Source organism: Triticum dicoccoides, chromosome 7A, assembly GCF_002162155.2.
Source record: "Triticum dicoccoides isolate Atlit2015 ecotype Zavitan chromosome 7A, WEW_v2.0, whole genome shotgun sequence".
NCBI classification, from domain to species: domain Eukaryota; kingdom Viridiplantae; phylum Streptophyta; class Magnoliopsida; order Poales; family Poaceae; genus Triticum; species Triticum dicoccoides.
In genome coordinates, this window is record NC_041392.1 from 273,551,289 (window position 1) to 273,559,690 (window position 8,402).

Consider the following 8,402-nt stretch of genomic DNA (forward strand, 5'->3'; position numbering starts at 1 on the left):
TGTTTTATTTGCAAAAAAAACTTGGAGAATTTGGAAATTGCGCATAATTACAAAGACTACTCCCAAGCCATTGGATCTCAGTTCCAACGACGTAAAAACTCGTATCACCATAGCATCTAAGTTGTGGGGTGGATGTGATATTTTATGCCGCTGTCATTTTTGTTCCTAAACTTGCAAAATATGTGTAACTCATGTCGTTATTTGTCTAATCGTGCAAAGTGTTTGTTCAAAAAAACCATCCTACACTGAAATATCGGAACAACACACGGGGGGCCCACTTGTCATTGATCAAATTTGGACCTAAAACTAACAAATCTGAAAGACGAGATTTGAACTGGCAACCTGGACTTCAAAGCGTAGGTTGATAGCCTGAAACAACAGTTGTTGGTTTGGTCCCATAACTTGATTTTATACAGTATTACTTTGAGTAGAGTAGAGGGAGTGGCTCGTCAACACATGCATGACCGTTGACTCACACTCTGGTGGGTCCCATGTCTGTGATCTCTCCCTCCTCTCCATCATCAAACCTTTAGACGCACGGGCACATACGAAGAGTGGCGCTAGCTTGCCGTGGTGTTATGATAACTAAAAAAAGCTTGGAAAATAGAAGAATCGCCTAGAACAAGAGACGTTGTGGCTGGTCGAGACTGAGCTAACCACACCTACCCTCTGTGCCACGTTAGCATGATGAAGCTGTGTGGCTAGTGGGGTGTTTTCGACCGACTGGCTGGGTCCCGAGGTCCCATAGGTATTACGTCCGGTACAGTATATTTTTACACGCACATTTTTCCTCCGTGCCAAGACATGGCACACCCTACCGCGTGGTTTCGGGGTCCTTGGTGCACGCATATTTTCTTCCTTGCCGAGACGTGGGACGCCCTACCGCTCATTTTCTGTGTCCTCCTTGGTCGTAGCGCCAAAGCAAGTAAATGAGTCATCAAATCATGAAAGACCACCTTTCCCTCCGAGTACATCAGTGAAGCACGGTGGCTAGCTAGTTGGGCTAGTGCGACCGATTAGCTACGCCGCTGCCACATTTGTTTTTTCACCCTTTTTTATCTCCTTGCCGACAGGTAAATTTAAATATCCACCGCGGCATTGCTCTGGTCTTTGGGTGCGGCTGGCGTGGTAGGATTTTTATTTTCTTGATTGACGGGAGCAGGAGCGGCAGCAATTAGTCACGATGACTGATATGTCTCCAATGTATCTATAATTTTTTATTGTTCCATGTTGTTTTATTATCAATCTTGAATGTTTTATAATCATTTTATAGTCATTTTATATCATTTTTTGGTACTAACCTATTGATATAGTGCCAAGTGCCAGTTGCTGTTTTTTTCCATGTTCTTTACAATGCAGAAAATCAATATCAAACGGAGTCCAAATGCCACGAAACTTCACGGAGATTTTTTATGGGCCAGAAGGAAGGCAATGGGCCCTGGTTGCACCTAGGGGGGTGCCCTGAGAGGGGAACAACCCACCAGGGCACGCCAGGAGGCCCTGGCGTGCCCTGGTGGGTTGTGCCCACCTCGGGTGCCCCCGGACCGCCTCTTTCCTCTATAAATACCCAAAAAATACCAAAACCCTGTGGGAGTCGATGAAATATTTTTCCAGCTGCCGCAGAGTCCAGAATCACCAGATCCAATCTAGACACCATCACGGAGGGGTTCACCACTTCCATTGGTGCCTCTTCGATGATGCGTGAGTAGTTCTTTGTAGAACTTCGGGTCCATAGTTAGTAGCTAGATGGCTTCATCTCTCGCTCTCTCTTTATCCTCAATAGAATGGTCTCTTGGAGATCCATATGGTGTAACTCTTTTGTGGTGTGTTTGTTGGGATCGATGAACTTCAAGTTTATAATCAGATCTATATTTCTATATCCATGAAAGTATTTGAGTTTCTTTGATCTCTTTTATGCATGATCTCTTATAGCCTCGTATTTCTTCTCCGATATTTGGGTTTTGTCTGGCCAACTTGATCTATTTATCTTGCAATGGGAAGAGGTGCCTGGTAGTGGGTTCGATCTTACGATGCTTGATCCCAGTGACAGAAAGGGAACCGACACGTATGTATCATTGCCACTAAGTATAAATACACGAGATCTATATCTACCGCCATATAGATAAACGGATCTTGTCTACATCATGTCATCATTCTTATTGCATTACTCCATTTTTCCATGAACTTAATACACTAGATGCATGCCGGATAGCGGTCCATGTGTGGAGTAATAGTAGTAGATGCAGGCAGGAGTCGGTCTACTAATCTTGGACGTGATGCCTATGTAATGATCATTGCCTGGATATCGTCATAATTATTTGAAGTTCTATCAATTGCGCAACAGTAATTTGTTTACCCACCGTTTGCTATTTTTCTCGAGAGAAGCCACTAGTGAAACCTACGGCTCCCGGGTCTTCTTTCTCATATATTTGCCTTGCGATCTACTTTTCCTTTGCATTTTTATTCAGATCTATTAAACCAAAAATCCAAAAATACCTTGCTGCAATTTATTTTATTTGGTGTTCGATATATCAATCTACTACAATTTACCTCACGTTCGTTTGCCTATCTTGAGGCGCCGTACCCCGGAAGGGATTGACAACCCCTTTAACACGTCGGGTTGCGACGTGTTGTTATTTGTGTGCAGGTGCTGCTTACGTTGTGTTGCTTGGTTCTTCTACTGGTTCGGTACCTTGGTTTCATAACTGAGGGAAATACCTACCGTCGCGGTGCTACATCATCCCTCCCTCTCCCAGGAAATACCGACGTAGTTCTAGCTACCATCAATGACTCTGCCTATAAAACCCACCGCTCCCTGATGTGAAAAGTCGTTGACTGGTGTTTTCCCATGGTGAAAACCAAAAGATTCACCCCACTCCTCGGCTGGCTCCCTCCGCCTTCTCGTAGATTGCAATGCCTTTCAGTCGTTTTGCCCCCTTTGCTTCCCCTCCCCATTGCTTCTACCTGGTTCCATGGCGGCGCACCAGATCACGGAGTCTGAGGTGAGACGCCTGACACAGGAGCTCCAGGCCAAGGATATGAAGCTTAGGGCCAAGGACGTGGAGCTCTGTGAGCTCAAGGAGGAGAGTGCCATGCTCGTCCTTTATATGTGGGAGTTCACAGAGCTTCAAAAGCGGCAGACATCCACCACAAAGATGCTCGAGGCGTCAGCGGTGTTGCTACAGGAAGTGGGAGATACGATAGGCGGTCAGGCAAGCCAGCTGGAGCGTGAGCGGGCCGATCATGACGAGGTCGAGGATCGCCTCAGCCACATGGTGGACCATGTTGCCATGCACATGTTGCGGCTGCGCGATGCCTACCGTCGTGCCAACGCGACCATGCTAGGCATCGAGCTAAACACTTTCGACCACCCCGTCGACTTCAACAAGCTGCAGCTTCCTAACCTAGTCTCCTTCTTCACGTATATCTCCGAGGAGCTGAGCCATCTTCGCGCGATGGTGGGGGCGGAGCTGGACAAGGAGGGGTTGTCGGCTGCCGTCACCATTGTCGGGCAAATCCTCTCAGGGATCCGTCACCGGAATCCGTTCGCGCCATTGGATGCCATCTTTGATGAGATGGCTCCCATCGACCGGGAGCAGGCTCTGCGGGCGGTGGCACCCTGCATCACCAACGTCGTGCGCCTCGAGAAGCAGAGGGACTTCGGTGGTGTTTAGGCATCCTCTTCATGAGCATGTCCATGTCTAGGCGCAACATGACCGTTGGATCAAACTCAGACGGTGCAGATCACTCACTGTAGCACAAAGCATGTGGGTGTGTTTGGTTGCATTCTCATCTCAATATAGTTGTTCCCTCTTCGTGCATGCTCATCTCAGCACCCATCTTCATGCATGCTCCTAGTGTATTTGTGTAAACCTCCTAGTGTGGACTCATGCACCCTTCATGCACTTTGCCAAACACCCAAAAGTGGGTCGAGAAGGGAACTTTTGCTCCCATCCCATGCACCCTTCATACACCCTGCCTAACACTGATTCGTCCTTCATATGGTTCATGTTCTGTGGAGTACGGTAGCACTGTACTCTCTGTGCGCTGCAGACCTAGTTCTGTTAACATTGATCTCACCGTTCATTCTTGACCGGACAGTCAAAAAGGGGTACTATGTTACATTACTGTTCATATAGTTGACATGCACACAACATCATTTGTTATCATCATATCTTACTACACTAGTAACAAGATTACGTAGTACTGATGTATGAACCACTGCACATGCCTAGTAGTAGGAGCACTATGTAAGTTCAAGTGGCTGCCGTGTTTCGCACTCCTCCATCGTAAGAGTGGAAACGCTTGTGGTAATCATTTTTTTCTTCAGAAACAGTGGACATGCTCTACCGTGCGGATCCTCTTCGACGATCATTGGGAACCTTGCTACTCACTTTCGCTGACGTGTGGGATAGCCAGCATCGTGGTCCACTATCCATGCACTAAATTACTCCGTACTAGAGTGCCCAACTGCACGGTAGACTACCCCGATCGAAGCGCCGTAGTAATGCCCAATGAGCCGTCAAATCACAAAAACCCCACCTTTCCAGCAGTAAGTTGGACGGATGAAGCAACCATTGTTTCACACTTCTCCCTCAGCTTCCTCCCTTGAAGAAAACCCCAACTCGCTTCTCCCTCATCTTGTTCCTCATTTCTTCAAGAAAACCCCGACCTGCTTCTGCCATTGTTCTTCTCTCCCAAAGTAGGAAAGGTGAGCACATCAATGGTGTTGATTCTGGCCAAGGCCCGGTCTTGCAACCCCGAGACTGATTCTATAACTCCCTCTCTGTTCTTATTTTGGGTTTGTGATTATGGTTTATTTTCTTTTATTTCTATTCGATAGTTTCTTGATGGACCCTAGAGCACTGGCTGAAGTGATGTGTATGGCTCTGGCAAAAACCGTCGAGGCTCAAGGTACGAAGAAGCGCAAGCACCCTGCCAAGACTACCGCAGACAAGATCAAGGCCATCGCCATGTCCAAGGACCCCTCTCCTGGATCCCTCATTAAGCAAGTCCATGTAATATCTCTTCTTGATGGTCTTTTTCACAATCTTGATCATATTTTTACATCTAACATGCAACACTAGTACTAGTAGTACAACTTTCTAGGTGATCTTGCATGTGATTTTTGTGTGCCAAATGATGGTTCTAAATTCCTCTTTTGACCAAAACATGCGAGAGGTTGACACTAATTTCTTATAAATTACTTTCAACTACTTTATGAACATCAATGCTACCTTTGAAGAGAGTATATTAGCCTCAGTAACTTGTGTTATGGATATTGCAAGTAATCCCTTTGCTCTCATTCCTTTGAAGACATGTTCTAGTGTCTTTGTTCAGTCACTTTTGTGCGTATATGTAGTCTTATATGGAGTAAAATATCAAAAATCATCTTATATTTCTGAATGGAGGTAGTAATAAAATATTTGGTTTCTGTTTGAATTAGAACCAGGTCCGTGGTGGAGATGAAGTTCTCAAAGTCATGCCGTGTGAACTGGAAGACCTGAAGATGAGTTCTACTGCTAAACTATCTAGTTGTCGTGTCCTTGTTGCCACGTGTCCTGAACTAGTGTTTTCCTGTAGCATTGTTGTCAGGCGTGTTCTCGAGGGTGTACTTCACCACAACAATTTCCTGGTTGTGCCTTCGATTACGAAGGGTGTGGTTCTTTTATAGCTTCCCGGCAAATCTGATGCAGACTGTCTTCATCGTCATGTTTATGAGTGGAAAGACCACTCTGTTAGGTTATCCAAGGTTGATGAGATGGTGATGGTGCTGGTAGGCATCTCTCACGAAGTCCATGGCCTAGTCAGTTATGTGGGGTACATCCGTAGGTCGGTGGCAAGAAATAGTATGCAGAGTTTAATTAGTGCAACTTTGCTTGTCTGTAGTAAGTACTATTGTTCAGTACTTGATTTGTGTGTGTGAACCCTGTATTGTTTAGTACTACCGCTTTTGTTGTGTGGTGAGTCCTGAGAACAGTCTATGTTAATGTCTGTCCACTCAATTCAGTCTGTATATTTTGAAGTATCCAAATCATCTTTTTTGTGGGGACGATTTATCAATTATGGTTACACTCCAATATCGGTATGCATTCCAGGGTTTATCGCACCCATCATGATTTCCAAAGTAAATCTTATTGATTTAATGTCATGTTTTCTTACTTTTCTGCAATTTTGTGATGCAGGTTTTGCCATGTGACATTCGTCACAGAATAAACCATATGGTTTGCTCTATGATGGTTAATTTTGCAGGTTTCACTTCTTATGTCATGTCAGTAATGAAGGCACTGTCCATCACTTATATTACTAGACATAGTTGGATCAGTCTGTTGTCTGAGTACAATCTAAAGCCCTATGATGAACTGCAGTTTGGTTTAACAAACACGCCATAATTAGTCCTTCTTGTGTTTAAAAGAAATGAGGAAAAAGACTAGATCATGATCACGGAGCCTAGTCAAGTTAAAAAGCTGATCATAGCAGACCAGAGACAATCGCTGCTGTCTCGCACATCGGTACCACCTTCAGCAACGACACCCTCTCCGACGGCACTTGCTCTAGCACTGACAGCAGCAGCAGCTTAGTCTGATCCACCTGAGGATTGGGCACCGACCGCGTCAGTGAATCAGGCTGATCTACCAGAGGATTGGGCATCGACACAGGCACCTGCTCCGACACCGGCACCAGCTCCACAAGGAGCACCATCTTCGGCAGCAGTAGTGGCACTACCAGTTGCACCGGCACGGGCACCAGCAACAGCTCCGGCACCTGCACCAACACTAGAAGTTGCACTTGCATCTGCTCCGTCCCATGCAGCAGCAATGGAACCAGCTGTTGCAACGGCAACAGACTGGGCTGCAGTTTGCACTGCATATACCAAAGTCCTTCCAAAAATCGACATCTCCACCTTCTTGGTAAGCATTGGCCGCCCAAGCGCTTAGTTCTTTTTTTCTTTCCATGTTATTTCACTTAATTCACTGTGTTGATCTAACTATTTGTGTATGTCTTCTTGTTTGCAAACAGAGAATTCTTAGAGCAACGAGGGAGTCGTTCAACAATCCGGGTGATCGTGGCCAAGTTTCTCTTACCATGCGCAACCTTGGTGTGAATGAACCTGCTCAATATACCATAAGCACAAAGGATGGTCGCATGATGATTGATGCTAAATGATGGTCAAGGTTCAAATCTAAAGCAAATCTTGCGGTAGGGGATGATGTCAAAATCGAACTTTCTCGGCAAGGAGAGCTGGTCCAAATCAACTTTGAAATTCTTTAGTAGCAGCACACAACTGCCGAACTGATCTATCCTCCAAGAGATTTTGATGTAATAAAACAAGTGTCATGTGTGTATAAGTAGTACGACAATATTATTTGTCACGTAGGATATCGTGAAAGAATTACAATTCTGATTGCTGGTTAGGAACTGTTGTTCGATTTCTTTCTAATAGCTGTCGTGCTTTATTCAATTTTCTGTATTCGCCTTGCGACAGCATCTAAAACCAGCGCAGTACCGATCGCTTGCAATATGAAATGCGTTGAGTTAGAACACATGGGCCCCCAAACATGCAGGCCCACCGGCCTGTGGCCCAAAGTCCAGAACCGTGAGCCTATCTGAGTATTATATTCTCAACTGAACCCCCATATTATGTTATATATATTCCCCTTGATTTTTCTTATGTATAAAGTTGTGATATAAAAGTTTTTTATATTTCTTTACAGAGGGAGTATCTCTCTGTCAAAAATATATTTATGTGTATCTAGTTACTCATGCCTTTCTACTTCCTTTTGCTGATATGTGGGGCATCGGCAACGGGGTCCATGTGCCATGCACCAAATTAGAGTGCACAACTGCACAGTAGACTCACCCCGGTCGTAGCGCCGCAGTAATGCCCAATGAGCCATCAAATCACAAAAAAACCACCTTCCCAGCTTTAGCAGTAAGATGGACGGACGAAGCAACAATATTTCACTGGGCCTGAATCCCCTTCTCCCTCGTCTGCTTGTTTAGACAAAACCCCCTCTCGGCGATTGCATAGGGTTTTCTCATGGAGAACCATGTATGAATTCTTCATCGATAACCGATAAATCCAAGTCCCTTGGTCGCGGGTAATCCTAGGATGGCACCTGCCGCCTGATGACCCACAAGTATATGGGATCAATTGTAGCTCTTTTCGATAAGTAAGAGTGTCGAACCCAACGAGGAGCAGAAGGAAATGACAAGTGGTTTTCAGCAAGGTAATGTCTGCAAGTGCTGAAATTGTAAGTAGCAGAGTAGTTTGATAGCAAGATAATTTGTAACGAGCAGGTAACAATAATAGTAACAAAAGTGCAGCTAGGTAGCCCAATCCTTTTGAGGCAAAGGACAGGCCAAAACGGTCTCTTATAATAAGCAAAGCGTTCTTGAGG